Source organism: Oncorhynchus masou, chromosome 32 (genome assembly GCF_036934945.1).
Source record: "Oncorhynchus masou masou isolate Uvic2021 chromosome 32, UVic_Omas_1.1, whole genome shotgun sequence".
In the NCBI taxonomy this organism is placed as follows: Eukaryota; Metazoa; Chordata; class Actinopteri; order Salmoniformes; family Salmonidae; genus Oncorhynchus; species Oncorhynchus masou.
The window spans coordinates 13,942,963-13,958,040 of NC_088243.1; the positions used below are offsets into that span (position 1 = coordinate 13,942,963).

Genomic DNA, 15,078 nt, shown 5'->3' on the forward strand with positions numbered 1-15,078 from the left:
TCACCAGAGGAACAGAGGAGGAGGAGGAGGATAAGGGTACAGCTAAAGCCTATAAGAACTGGTCATCTAGTGCGTTGGGGACAGAGAATAAAAGGAGCAGATTTCTGGGCATGGTAAAATAGATTCAAGGCATAACAGGTGAGGTTTCTGCATGTGTGTGGAGTGGGACAAAAGAGCTATCTAAGGCATTTTGAGCGGGACTGAGGGCTCTACAGTGAAATAAAGCAATAAAAACTAGCCAAGACAACAGTGGACAAGGCATAGTGACATTAGAGAGAGGCATAAAGCAATGACAGGTGTTGATCAGGAGAGCGAAGACAACCCAGGCCTGCTTTTTGCCCCCCCCAGGCCTGCTCTATCCTCTCCCTCTATCCTCTATCCTCTCCCCCTATCCTCCCCCTCCTCCCGCTATCCTCTCCCTCTATCCTTCCTCTCTCCCTCTATCCTCCCTCTCCTCCCTCTATCCTCACTCTCTATCCTCTATCCTCTCTCCTCTATCCTCTCCCCCTATCCTCCCCCTCCTCCCGCTATCCTCTCCCTCTATCCTTCCTCTCTCCCTCTATCCTCCCTCTCCTCCCTCTATCCTCACTCTCTATCCTCTATCCTCTCCCTCTATCCTCCCCCTCCTCCCTCTATCCTCTCCCTCTATCCTCTATCCTCTCCCTCTATCCTCCCCCTCCTCCCGCTATCCTCTCCCTCTATCCTTCCTCTCTCCCTCTCCTCCCTCTATCCTCACTCTCTATCCTCTATCCTCTCCCTCTATCCTCCCCCTCCTCCCTCTATCCTCTCCCTCTATCCTCTATCCTCTCCCTCTATCCTCCCCCTCCTCCCGCTATCCTCTCCCTCTATCCTTCCTCTCTCCCTCTATCCTCCCTCTCCTCCCTCTATCCTCACTCTCTTTCTCTATCCTCTCCCTCTATCCTCCCCCTCTCCCTCTATCCTCACTCTCTTTCTCTATCCTCTCCCTCTATCCTCCCCCTCTCCCTCTCTCCTTCTATCCTCTCCCTCTATCCTCCCCCTCATCCCTCTATCCTCCCCCTCCTCCCTCTATCCAACCCTCTCTTTCTCTATCCTTTTACTTTTTATTTAACCTTTATTTAACTAGGAAAGTCAGTTAAGAACATATTCTTATTTACAATGACGGCCTATATTGGCCAAACCCGGAGGACGCTGGGCCAAATGTGCGCCGCCCTATGGGACTCCCAATCACGGCCAGTTGTGATACAGCCGAGAGAGGAGAGAGGAGGCAGAGAAGAGGTGGTGGAGAGCAGAGGTGAGGTGGGGGAGATATAGGAGGCAGATGTGAGGTGGGGGAGAGAGGAGGCAGAGAAGAGGTGGGGGAAAGAGAGGAGAGAGAAGAGGTGGGGGAGAGAGAGGAGAGAGAAGAGGTGGGGGAAAGAGAGGAGAGAGGAGGCAGAGAAGAGGTGGTGGAGAGCAGAGGTGAGGTGGGGGAGATAGAGGAGGCAGATGTGAGGTGGGGGAGAGAGGAGGCAGAGAAGAGGTGGGCTGAGAGCAGAGGTGAGGTGGCACACAAACAAACAAACAAACACACACACACAGCCAGCCCTGCCAACATTTCCCTCCCTGCAGCTTTTGACCCCTCCAGGAGGATCATCCATCCAGAAACACCCATCTGTGCCTGTCTCTCCAAAGAGAGGAGAGGGGTGTGTGTGCGGACGTGTGTGTGTTTATGTGTTAGAGAGAGCAGCATAACCAGCACAGTCCTGAGCTCTGAGAATAGAATACACTGCATGTATGATACTTGGCCCATACATTACACACACACATACACATACACACACACTCTGTTAGATGAGGTGCCAGTCTCCAGCTGCAGTCACTGTCAGACAGGCCATCCCAGCTGTGCCTCTGGAGCTGGGTCACCTGATCCATGTCCTCACCTTTGGCCTCATTTCCTGTCACTGATGACCAATGAAAGTAGAGGCAATCCCCCCAGGCCCCTCCCTCAGAGTTACTGAGGATTTGTTGCAATGTTCTGATTCCAGTGTGACTTGGACTTCCTATTCTGACTTTCTGCTTTTCTCGACTTTCTCAAATATTAAAGTAGTACCACTCTGTTTGATGACAACGTTGTTGGCTGGTGAATCACACTATACAGGAAGTGATCCCACGTGCCTCACACACAACAGTAGCTTGGTAAGCGTAAGCTCTTTATTGACTGCAATACAACACAATCAATCAATGTTCAACTAGGATATTTGATTTATTCAGTACCATACTGTACTGTACAGTAGAGTGTATTGTATAATAAAGCAAACAGACGTAACCTCAGTATAGCCTAACTAGGATAATTAATGAATAGCCCACAGCTATCGTACACACACACACACACACACACACACACACACACACACACACACACACACACACACACACACACACACACACACACACAAACATTGAAAGGCTTAGTTTCTTTGATGTGGATTAGTGAGCTAATAGAATGGTCTACTGTGGCTACAGGAGGACTAGTGAGTGGTAGACCTGGCAGCATGTCTCTGAACGTTGGCCTGTAGAAATACATGGATATAGAGAGGCTGCGAGAAAAGACTAGGGATGCCCTTAGTGGAGAAGCCTATCTATGCTGCTATACGTCTCTATACGGATCTTAATTTGAGCCAGTTTGCTACAGCAGGACAATAATCCTGCAGCAACAGGACATGTGAATTATTGTGTGTATTATAATGAATGGATATTTTTGTAGTGGTTGATATATTTTTTGTTATAGAAAATCAAGTCTGACATTTCAAAGTGGAAATTGCAAACAGTAGAAGCCTTTTTAAAACTCCAAAAAATTCTCAGCAACTAAACTGACCAAATTAAGATCCTACAGCTGTAAACCCTTTCCTCGACTAAAAAACACTTTCAATTGAGATACCTGCCTCTAATCTAGAGGTAGTGATGAAACCAATTCATTACCCTGAATGTACATTGTGGTAATGGAGCAGAATCAGTGGAATGGTATCAAATACATCAGACTCATGGTTTCCATGGTTTCCAGGTGTTTGATGTCATTCCATTTGCTCCATTCCATTATTATGAGCCGTCCTCCCCTTAGCAGCCTCCTGTGATCTGTTTTCTATCCTGAGGTCGGATTGGTTGCCTGTAACACATTATGGTTTCAGAAGCCAGGATAATTAGGATTGATTTCTGAGAAAGCTAAATTTCTACTGCCTCCCTTCCAGCTAAAGCTCTCTGTTGAAGTATTGAAACCAGCGCTGCTGAGCCATCTGCTGCCGAGCCAGCTGCTGCCGAGGTGTGTTGTGTTTATTTGTTCCATATGAGGCTCTTTTAATAAACAAAGACACATCTCTGGTCTCTCTCCTTCACCTCTCAATTTGTGTTGTTGTGCTTGGGGTGTGTGTGTGTTTGTGTGTCTCAACTTTCTAACCCAATTCCCTTGGACCTCAATGAGCCTGCATTATAAATTCCTTTGTTTTTCTAGGTAAGGCACGGAATTATACGGTAGCGCTCGCTGCTCTGGGGGAAATTAGAGTTGTGATCGCAGAAGATTGTGAGCGCAATTTGTTTTTGGAAGCTTGTATGTTTTTCAGGGGAAAAGCCACGTTGAAAAGAAAATGTGCAATTATTGATCGGCAAAGTCATTTAGAGTGGTGTGGTTTAGATAGGAAGCCTTAAATGTAAACTTAGAACCATTTTCCTGATAATGGAAGTTGAAATGAATCTCTGCGACGAGATCCACCAGCCAAGGTCACTTCAGAGCAGCCTGCTGCGGCATTCCTTGGTTGCTCGAACTGTGTGTGTGTGTGTGTGTGTTTTGCATTCGTTGTTTGCCTGCCCGTGATTGTGTGGGTGGGCCTTTGTGAGTGTGAGGGTGTGTGCTTATGGGCCTGTGTGTGTGTGTTTCTTCATACATGCGTGTGTGCGCGCTTGTGTGTGCACACTTGCGTGTGCACGCTTGCATACGTGTATGTGCATGTGTGCGTTTGAGCGTGTGTGTGTGTGTGTGTGTGTGCATCATTCATTGGGGATCGAGTCTTGCTTAATGGGCTCCAATTACATCTGATGCTTCCATCCATCCTGGGCCTGGCCCTGTCGCCACGGCAGCAGGAGAGTGTGGGTGTCACTGCTCTCAGCCGTCACCATGGATTATGGGATGGATGTGCAGCCAGGGAGGGTCTGAAGCTGAATACACACACACATGCACACAAAGGGTGGCTACTTTGAAGAATCTATAATATAAAATATATATAGATTTGTTTATGTCACGCCCTGACCTTAGATATCTGTTTATATATATTTTGGTTAGGTCAGGGTGTGACTACGGTGGGTACTCTAGGTTTTTGTATGTCGAGGGATTTTGTATTTCTATGGGTTTTGTATGTCTAGGGGTTTTGTATGTCTATGTTGGCCTGATATGGTTCCCAATCAGAGACAGCTGTTTATCGTTGTCTCTGATTGGGGATCATATTGAGGCAGGCCATTTTTTCCCCACTTTCTGGTGTGGGATCTTGACTGTCAGCACTATTTTGTATAGCTTCACGTTTCGGTTGTTCTTTGTTGTTTTGTTTAGTGAGTTTCAGTTTATTAAAATATGTGGAAATCTACACACGCTGCGCCTTGGTCTCATCATTATGACGAACGTGACAGTTTAACACTTTTTGGGTTACTACGTGATTCCATATGTGTAATTTAATACTTTTGATGTCATCAATTCTGCAATATAGAAAATAGTAAAAATAAAGAAAAGCCCTTGAATGAGTAGGTCCAAACTTTTAACTGGTACTGTATATTATTTAGTATATGTAAAGACAAGATTAAATTGAGAATAGTCTGATGGGTGAGAATATTGTCACTTGTGAATGATGCCCAGTGTGTGCAGACTAAGGCAAGAAAAAGTGCATGCCTTTTCTTTTCCCAATCATAGTCACATGTTTCATGTAGCCTAGCCCATAGCCTATGTTTTGATCAGGTGGTAAAATAACTCTAATTGTAGCCCATAGCCTATGTTCTGATCAGGTGGTATAATAACTCTAATTGTAGCCCATAGCCTATGTTTTGATCAGGTGGTATAATAACTCTAATTGTAGCCCATAGCCTATGTTTTGATCAGGTGGTATAATAACTGTAATTCTAGCCTATAGGCCTATATGTTTGGTCAGGTGGTATAATAACTCTAAATGTAGCCTATAGCCTATGTTTTGATCAGGTGGTATAATAACTGTAATTGTAGCCTATAGGCCTATATGTTTGGTCAGGTGGTATAATAACTCTAAATGTAGCCTATAGGCCTATATGTTTTGATCAGGTGGTATAATAACTCTAATTGTAGCCTATAGGCCTATATGTTTGGTCAGGTGGTATAATAACTCTAAATGTAGCCTATAGCCTATGTTTTGATCAGGTGGTATAACTCTAAGTGTAGCCTATAGGCCTATATGTTTGGTCAGGTGGTATAATAACTCTAAATGTAGCCCATAGCCTATATGTTTTGATCAGGTTGTATAACTCTAATTGTAGCCTATAGGCCTATATGTTTGATCAGGTGGTATAACTCTAATTGTAGCCTATAGGTGTTACGGTTTTCTTCTGGTGAAAGAGAGGAGGACCAAAATGCAGCGTGGTTATCTTTATACATCTTTAATGAAAGATGAAAAATGAACAATATACAAAACAAGAAACTTGAAAAACCGAAACAGCCCTATCTGGTGCAACAAACACAGAGACAGAAACATTCACCCACGAAATACCCAAAGAATATGGCTGCCTAAATATGGTTCCCAATCAGAGACAACCATAAACACCTGCCTCTGATTGAGAACCACTCCAGGCAACCATAGACTTACCTAGACTACTATACTAAACACAACCCCATCAATCTACAAAACCCCTAGACAAAACAAACACATAATTCACCCATGTCACACCCTGGCCTGACCAAAATAATAAAGAAAACACAAAATACTAAGGCCAGGGCGTGACAATAGGCCTAAAGGTTTTGGTCAGGTAGTATAATAACTCTAATTGTAGCCTATAGGCCTATATGTTTGGTCAGGTGGTATAATAACTCTAATTGTAGCCTTTAGGCCTTGGACCCATTGAACACAGTTGGAGAGCACAGAGCCTAGTGAAACACGGTCTATTTAGAAGAGGATCCCAGCTTTATCCTGCTGCTGGATTTATTGCTGAGTGCGTCTCAATATTAGGACGGTGTCCCTTATGTTTTGTACACTCAGTGTATATTTTTATTTGTATTTTTTATTTGACCTTTATTTAACTAGGAAAGTCAGTTAAGAACAAATTCTTATTTTCAATGACAGCCTAGAAACAGTGGGTTAACTGCCTTGTTCAGGGGCGGAACGACAGATTTTTACCTTGGCAGGTTATATGTAAGACTAGATTAAATTGAGAATAGTCTGATGAGAGAGAATATTATCAAGTGCTTTCAGATAGTGAATGAGAGACTGATGAAGTGTGTGCAGCCTGCGCAAGAAACAGAACAGAGCTCATGCCTTTCATGTAACATTTTTCAAATCATCACTAAAGTCGCATCATACAGCCTTAGAATGAAGGAAAAAAAATCGAAGCATATAGCCTGACGTTTTTATCACAACTAAAGTTGAATAAATAACTCTAAATGAAGCATGTCGAAAAGGACCTGTTTCTTTGTCAACCACTCAACACAGAATAGCCGCATGTGTGCTACCTCGGAAATCATTTGGAGAAAATATACTTTTTATTTTATTCAGCTATGTTCAATTGTGTTCTTCTTAATATAAAATAATATACAAATAATGCCACCGGAATTATGAGCAAATCTTGTCTGCTAAATGAACTAGTGTAGCCCACAACCATATGGCATAGCCAGATCAGGGCCTAACATAAGGACAACTCAGAGTATGCTTTTCTGTTCTTCTGACATAAGCTACACTTTCTCCATATCGTGTTTCTTTAGACCTGTCTAAAGTTAATAATGGATTTATTGTGATGGTAAAAGGTTATATTAAATGGATTTATTTGTTTTTTTTTAAATGTAGATGTTCCAAAGGTCTGCATCGCGGGCTGGTAGGCTATGCGTGGAAGATGCCAAACATGTTTTCGTTAACGAATGGTCAATTACCATGAGACCAGCAGTTATTTGCATGACAATCACTGACTGACAAAATGTCATGACCACCACAGCCCTACCTAACACACACACACTCACTCACTCACACACACACGTACATACGCACACACGCGCGCGCACACACACTCTCACTCTCCTGGCTTGATAAATAACCTTGAAGGAAATGACAAATGCCTCAAGTCTTAAAGCTTTGTTCTCGCTGACTAAATCATGGTGGGTAATATCAGTTTCTTTCCTAATCTTTTTTACAGGAAGAAGTTGTTCTCTGAATTCCCAAGTGAGGATTCTGTGAGGCTTCTAAAAAAAGGTAAGCACCGTTAGGATGGAGGATACTGTCAGGGTATGGGATGGTTGGACTAAGACGGATGTTTGATCAAGAAGGTAAAGGACAGATCATAATTTTGGCCAGTGGAGGCTTCTGAGGGGAGGACGGCTCATGATAATGGCTGGAACTGATTGAATGGAATGGCATCAAACTATGTGTTGGATGTATTTGATAACATTCCACTCCAGCCGTTAACACAAGCCCATCCTCCCAAATTAAGGTGCCACCAACCTACTGTGACATACTTTATGGTTGTTGTTTGTTTTTTTTACCCCCCTTTTCTCCCCAAAAACATGGTATCCATTTGTTAGTAGTTACTGTCTCCAGAGCCTGTACGGGCTCGAGAGAGACGAAGGTTGTGAGCCATACGTCCTCTGAAACACAACCCAACCAAGCCGCACTGCCTCTTTAACACAGCGCATCCAACCCGGAAGCACCAATGTGTCGGAGGAAACACCATACACTTAGCAACCTGGTCAGCGTGCACTGCGCCTGGCCCGCCACAGGAGTCGCGGGACTTGTGCCAATTGTGCGTCGCCCCATGGACCTCCCGGTCGTGGCCAGCTGTGACAGAGCCTGGGCTCGAACCCAGAGTCTCTGGTGGCACAGCTAGCACTGCGATGCCCCCGGGAGGCAACTTTATGGTTGTTTATTAGCTTCCTGTGTGTGCTTGTGACCATGTCAAATCTGGCTTTTCTTATTGGGCTGTAGAACTCAGCTGCACAGTAGTTTATACAATTTTACTGGCTACGTGACATTTGTCTATTGAGCAGGCTTGGATGGGCAGAACTGAGATAAACTGGGGTGAACTGAATGTAGCCGGGTTGGGCAGAACACGCCTTTGCTATCACTGCTGTGTTGTCCTGTCCTGACCAGTATTACTCTAGTTTAGGTAGTCCCCTCACTAATGAGCAGCATTGCTGTGACCACAAGGAGACAGACAGACAGACAGACAGACAGACAGACAGACAGACAGACAGACAGACAGACAGACAGACAGACAGACAGACAGACAGACAGACAGACAGACAGACAGACAGAGAGCCTTGCAGCATCACTCCTAGCCAGTCAGAAACAGAAACATTGTACCAAGTCAAGCAGAATGGTTTAGAAAGAGAAACAGATAGCAGCCTAAATGCAGCTCATCTTTCAGGCATCTTTCACTGAGCCAACTGGAGAATGACTGCAGCAGCAGCAACAACACTCACACCCCATCCCCGTCCCCATAGACACACCATTATAACAACACTCACACCCATCCCCGTCCCCATAGACACACCATTATAACAACACACTCACACACCGACCCCATAGACACACTATTATAACAACATTCACACCCCATCCCCATAGACACACCATTATATCAACACTCACACCCCATACCCGTCCCCATAGACACACCATTATAACAACACTCACACCCCATACCCGTCCCCATAGACACACCATTATAACAACACACACACCCCATCCCCGTCCCCATAGACACACCATTAAATCAACACTCACACCCCATCCCCGTCCCCATAGACACACCATTATAACAACACTCACACCCCATCCCCGTCCCCATAGACACACCATTATATCAACACTCACACTCCATCCCCATCCCCATAGACACACCATTATAACAACACTCACACCCCATCCCCATCCCCATAGACACACCATTATAACAACACTCACACCCCATACCCGTCCCCATAGACACACCATTATAACAACACACACACACCGACCCCATAGACACACCATTAGAAAAACATTCACGCCCCGTCCCCATAGACACACCATTATATCAACACACACGCCCCATCCCCGTCCCCATAGACACACCATTATATCAACACACACGCCCCGTCCCCGACCCCATAGACACACCATTATAACAACATTCACGCCCCATCCCCATAGACACACCATTATATCAATACACACGCCCCGTCCCTGACCCCATAGACACACCATTATATCAACACACACGCCCCATCCCCGTCCCCATAGACACACCATTATATCAACACACATGCCCCATCCCCGTCCCCATAGACACACCATTATATCAACACACACACCCCGTCCCCGACCCCATAGACACACCATTATAACAACAGACACGCACTGACCCCATAGACACACCATTATATCAACACACACCCCATCCCCGTCCCAATAGACACGCCATTATAACAACACTCACACCCCATCCCCATCCCCATAGACACACCATTATAACAACACAAGCCCATCCCTGTCCCCATAGACACACCATTATAACAACACTCACACCCATCCCCGTCCCCGTAGACACACCATTATAACAACACATACACCCCATCCCCATCCCCATAGACACACCATTATAACAACACACACACACTGACCCCATAGACACACCATTATAACAACACACACACCCCGACCCCATAGACACACCATTATATCAACACACACGCCCCGTCCCCGACCCCATAGACACACCATTATAACAACACACACACACTGACCCCATAGACACACCATTATAACAACATTCACGCCCCGTCCCCATAGACACACCATTATATCAACACACACGCCCCATCCCCGTCCCCATAGACACACCATTATATCAACACACACGCCCCGTCCCCGACCCCATAGACACACCATTATAACAACATTCACGCCCCATCCCCATAGACACACCATTATATCAACACTCACGCCCCATACCCGTCCCCATAGACACACCATTATATCAACACACACACCCCGTCCCCGACCCCACAGACACACCATTATCTCAACACACACGCCCCATCCCCGTCCCCATAGACACACCATTATATCAACACACACGCCCCATCCCCGTCCCCATAGACACACCATTATAACAACATTCACGCCCCATCCCCATAGACACACCATTATATCAACACACACGCCCAGTCCCCGACCTCATAGACACACCATTATAACAACACACACACACTGACCCCATAGACACACCATTATAACAACACACACACACCGACCCCATAGACACACCATTATATCAACACGCACGCCCCGTCCTCGACCCCATAGACACACCATTATAACAACACACACACACTGACCCCATAGACACACCATTATAACAACACACACACACCGACCCTGTACACACATCATTACTACAACATCATGTGTTGAGATACAGTTGCCATCTCCGTCCTCAAGCTTGTCCCTGTCCTCTATCCAAAGTCACCCAGCAGGGATTTATCAGACCCAGTACATTAGTAGGACGTTTGGTGGGAGAGGCTAGGACATTATTACGACATAACCATAACAAATTATTGAACCACATATTGAATGACAAAGTTTGTACAATCAGCCACAAACAAATGTGTGTGTAGGTGCTGAGAGTAGGGAATAAAGGGTCTGTGTGTAGGTGCTGAGAGTAGGGAATAAAGGGTCTGTGTGTAGGTGCTGAGAGTAGGGAATAAACGGTCTGTGTGTGTAGGTGCTGAGATTAGGGAATAAAGGGTCTGTGTGTAGGTGCTGAGAGTAGGGAATAAACAGTCTGTGTGTGTAGGTGCTGAGAGTAGGGAATAAACAGTCTGTGTGTGTAGGTGCTGAGAGTAGGGAATAAACACTCTGTGTGTAGGTGCTGAGAGTAGGGAATAAACAGTCTGTGTGTAGGTGCTGAGAGTAAGGAATAAAGGGTCTGTGTGTAGGTGCTGAGAGTAGTGAATAAAGGGTCTGTGTGTAGGTGCTGAGAGTAGGGAATAAAGGGTCTGTGTGTAGGTGCTGAGAGTAGGGAATAAAGGGTCTGTGTGTAGGTGCTGAGAGTAGGGAATAAACAGTCTGTGTGTGTAGGTGCTGAGAGTAGGGAATAAAGGGTCTGTGTGTAGGTGCTGAGAGTAGGGAATAAACAGTCTGTGTGTAGGTGCTGAGAGTAGGGAATAAAGGGTCTGTGTGTAGGTGCTGAGAGTAGGGAATAAAGGGTCTGTGTGTAGGTGCTGAGAGTAGGGAATAAAGGGTCTGTGTGTAGGTGCTGATAGTAGGGAATAAAGGGTCTGTGTGTAGGTGCTGAGAGTAGGGAATAAAGGGTCTGTGTGTAGGTGCTGAGAGTAGGGAATAAACAGTCTGTGTGTGTAGGTGCTGAGAGTAGGGAATAAACACTCTGTGTGTGTAGGTGCTGAGAGTAGGGAATAAAGGGTCTGTGTGTAGGTGCTGAGAGTAGGGAATAAACAGTCTGTGTGTAGGTGCTGAGAGTAGGGAATAAAGGGTCTGTGTGTAGGTGCTGAGAGTAGGGAATAAAGGGTCTGTGTGTGTAGGTGCTGAGAGTAGGGAATAAACAGTCTGTGTGTGTAGGTGCTGAGAGTAGGGAATAAAGGGTCTGTGTGTAGGTGCTGAGAGTAGGGAATAAACAGTCTGTGTGTAGGTGCTGAGAGTAGGGAATAAAGGGTCTGTGTGTAGGTGCTGAGAGTAGGGAATAAAGGGTCTGTGTGTAGGTGCTGAGAGTAGGGAATAAAGGGTCTGTGTGTAGGTGCTGATAGTAGGGAATAAAGGGTCTGTGTGTAGGTGCTGAGAGTAGGGAATAAAGGGTCTGTGTGTAGGTGCTGAGAGTAGGGAATAAACAGTCTGTGTGTGTAGGTGCTGAGAGTAGGGAATAAACACTCTGTGTGTGTAGGTGCTGAGAGTAGGGAATAAACAGTCTGTGTGTGTAGGTGCTGAGAGTAGGGAATAAAAGGTCTGTGTGTAGGTGCTGAGAGTAGGGAATAAAGGGTCTGTGTGTAGGTGCTGAGAGTAGGGAATAAAGGGTCTGTGTGTGTAGGTGCTGAGAGTAGGGAATAAACAGTCTGTGTGTGTAGGTGCTGAGAGTAGGGAATAAAGGGTCTGTGTGTAGGTGCTGAGAGTAGGGAATAAACAGTCTGTGTGTAGGTGCTGAGAGTAGGGAATAAAGGGTCTGTGTGTGTAGGTGCTGAGAGTAGGGAATAAAGGGTCTGTGTGTAGGTGCTGAGAGTAGGGAATAAAGGGTCTGTGTGTAGGTGCTGAGAGTAGGGAATAAACAGTCTGTGTGTGTAGGTGCTGAGAGTAGGGAATAAACACTCTGTGTGTGTAGGTGCTGAGAGTAGGGAATAAACAGTCTGTGTGTGTAGGTGCTGAGAGTAGGGAATAAAGGGTCTGTGTGTAGGTGCTGAGAGTAGGGAATAAAGGGTCTGTGTGTAGGTGCTGAGAGTAGGGAATAAAGGGTGTGTGTGTAGGTGCTGAGAGTAGGGAATAAACAGTCTGTGTGTAGGTGCTGAGAGTAAGGAATAAAGGGTCTGTGTGTAGGTGCTGAGAGTAGGGAATAAAGGGTCTGTGTGTAGGTGCTGAGAGTAGGGAATAAAGGGTCTGTGTGTAGGTGCTGAGAGTAGGGAATAAACAGTCTGTGTGTAGGTGCTGAGAGTAGGGAATAAAGGGTCTGTGTGTAGGTGCTGAGAGTAGGGAATAAACAGTCTGTGTGTGTAGGTGCTGAGAGTAGGGAATAAAGGGTCTGTGTGTAGGTGCTGAGAGTAGGGAATAAAGGGTCTGTGTGTGTAGGTGCTGAGAGTAGGGAATAAAGGGTCTGTGTGTAGGTGCTGAGAGTAGGGAATAAAGGGTCTGTGTGTAGGTGCTGAGAGTATGGAATAAAGGGTCTGTGTGTAGGTGCTGAGAGTAGGGAATAAAGGGTCTGTGTGTAGGTGCTGAGAGTAGGGAATAAAGGGTGTGTGTGTAGGTGCTGAGAGTAGGGAATAAAGGGTCTGTGTGTAGGTGCTGAGAGTAGGGAATAAAGGGTTTGTGTGTAGGTGCTGAGAGTAGGGAATAAAGGGTCTGTGTGTAGGTGCTGAGAGTAGGGAATAAAGGGTCTGTGTGTGTAGGTGCTGAGAGTAGGGAATAAAGGGTCTGTGTGTAGGTGCTGAGAGTAGGGAATAAAGGGTCTGTGTGTGTAGGTGCTGAGAGTAGGGAATAAAGGGTCTGTGTGTAGGTGCTGAGAGTAGGGAATAAAGGGTCTGTGTGTAGGTGCTGAGAGTAGGGAATAAAGGGTCTGTGTGTAGGTGCTGAGAGTAGGGAATAAACAGTCTGTGTGTGTAGGTGCTGAGAGTAGGGAATAAACAGTCTGTGTGTAGGTGCTGAGAGTAGGGAATAAAGGGTCTGTGTGTAGGTGCTGAGAGTAGCGAATAAACAGTCTGTGTGTGTAGGTGCTGAGAGTAGGGAATAAAGGGTCTGTGTGTGTAGGTGCTGAGAGTAGGGAATAAACAGTCTGTGTGTAGGTGCTGAGAGTAGGGAATAAACAGTCTGTGTGTCGGTGCTGAGAGTAGTGAATAAAGGGTCTGTGTGTAGGTGCTGAGAGTAGGGAATAAAGGGTCTGTGTGTAGGTGCTGAGAGTAGGGAATAAACAGTCTGTGTGTAGGTGCTGAGATTAGGGAATAAAGGGTCTGTGTGTAGGTGCTGAGAGTAGGGAATAAACAGTCTGTGTGTAGGTGCTGAGAGTAGGGAATAAAGGGTCTGTGTGTGTAGGTGCTGAGAGTAGGGAATAAACAGTCTGTGTGTAGGTGCTGAGAGTAGGGAATAAAGGGTCTGTGTGTAGGTGCTGAGAGTAGGGAATAAAGGGTCTGTGTGTAGGTGCTGAGAGTAGGGAATAAAGGGTCTGTGTGTGTAGGTGCTGAGAGTAGGGAATAAACAGTCTGTGTGTAGGTGCTGAGAGTAGGGAATAAAGGGTCTGTGTGTAGGTGCTGAGAGTAGTGAATAAAGGGTCTGTGTGTAGGTGCTGAGAGTAGGGAATAAACAGTCTGTGTGTAGGTGCTGAGATTAGGGAATAAAGGGTCTGTGTGTAGGTGCTGAGAGTAGGGAATAAAGGGTCTGTGTGTAGGTGCTGAGAGTAGGGAATAAACAGTCTGTGTGTAGGTGCTGAGAGTAGGGAATAAACAGTCTGTGTGTGTAGGTGCTGAGAGTAGGGAATAAAAGGTCTGTGTGTAGGTGCTGAGAGTAGGGAATAAAGGGTCTGTGTGTAGGTGCTGAGAGTAGGGAATAAAGGGTCTGTGTGTAGGTGCTGAGAGTAGGGAATAAAGGGTCTGTGTGTGTAGGTGCTGAGAGTAGGGAATAAACAGTCTGTGTGTAGGTGCTGAGAGTATTGAATAAAGGGTCTGTGTGTAGGTGCTGAGAGTAGGGAATAAAGGGTCTGTGTGTAGGTGCTGAGAGTAGGGAATAAAGGGTCTGTGTGTAGGTGCTGAGAGTAGGGAATAAAGGGTCTGTGTGTAGGTGCTGAGAGTAGGGAATAAAGGGTCTGTGTGTGTAGGTGCTGAGAGTATGGAATAAACAGTCTGTGTGTAGGTGCTGAGAGTAGGGAATAAACAGTCTGTGTGTAGGTGCTGAGAGTAGGGAATAAACAGTCTGTGTGTAGGTGCTGAGAGTAGGGAATAAAGGGTCTGTGTGTAGGTGCTGAGAGTAGGGAATAAACAGTCTGTGTGTAGGTGCTGAGAGTAGGGAATAAAGGGTCTGTGTGTAGGTGCTGAGAGTAGGGAATAAATGGTCTGTGTGTAGGTGCTGAGAGTAGGGAATAAACAGTCTGTGTGTAGGTGCTGAGATTAGGGAATAAACAGTCTGTGTGTGTAGGTGCTGAGAGTAGGGAATAAAGGGTCTGTGT

At 45.8% G+C, this 15,078-nt stretch overlaps 1 protein-coding gene across 1 annotated transcript in view; it reads left to right on the forward strand.

Moving 5' to 3' along the window:
- Positions 1–15,078, forward strand: part of fut8a (fucosyltransferase 8a (alpha (1,6) fucosyltransferase)) — a 190,556-nt gene that overhangs the window by 50,780 nt on the left and 124,698 nt on the right. Inside the window, 1 exon segment of the mRNA XM_064953339.1 lies at positions 7,363–7,418. The gene's annotated coding sequence lies outside the window, so the exon portion shown is untranslated.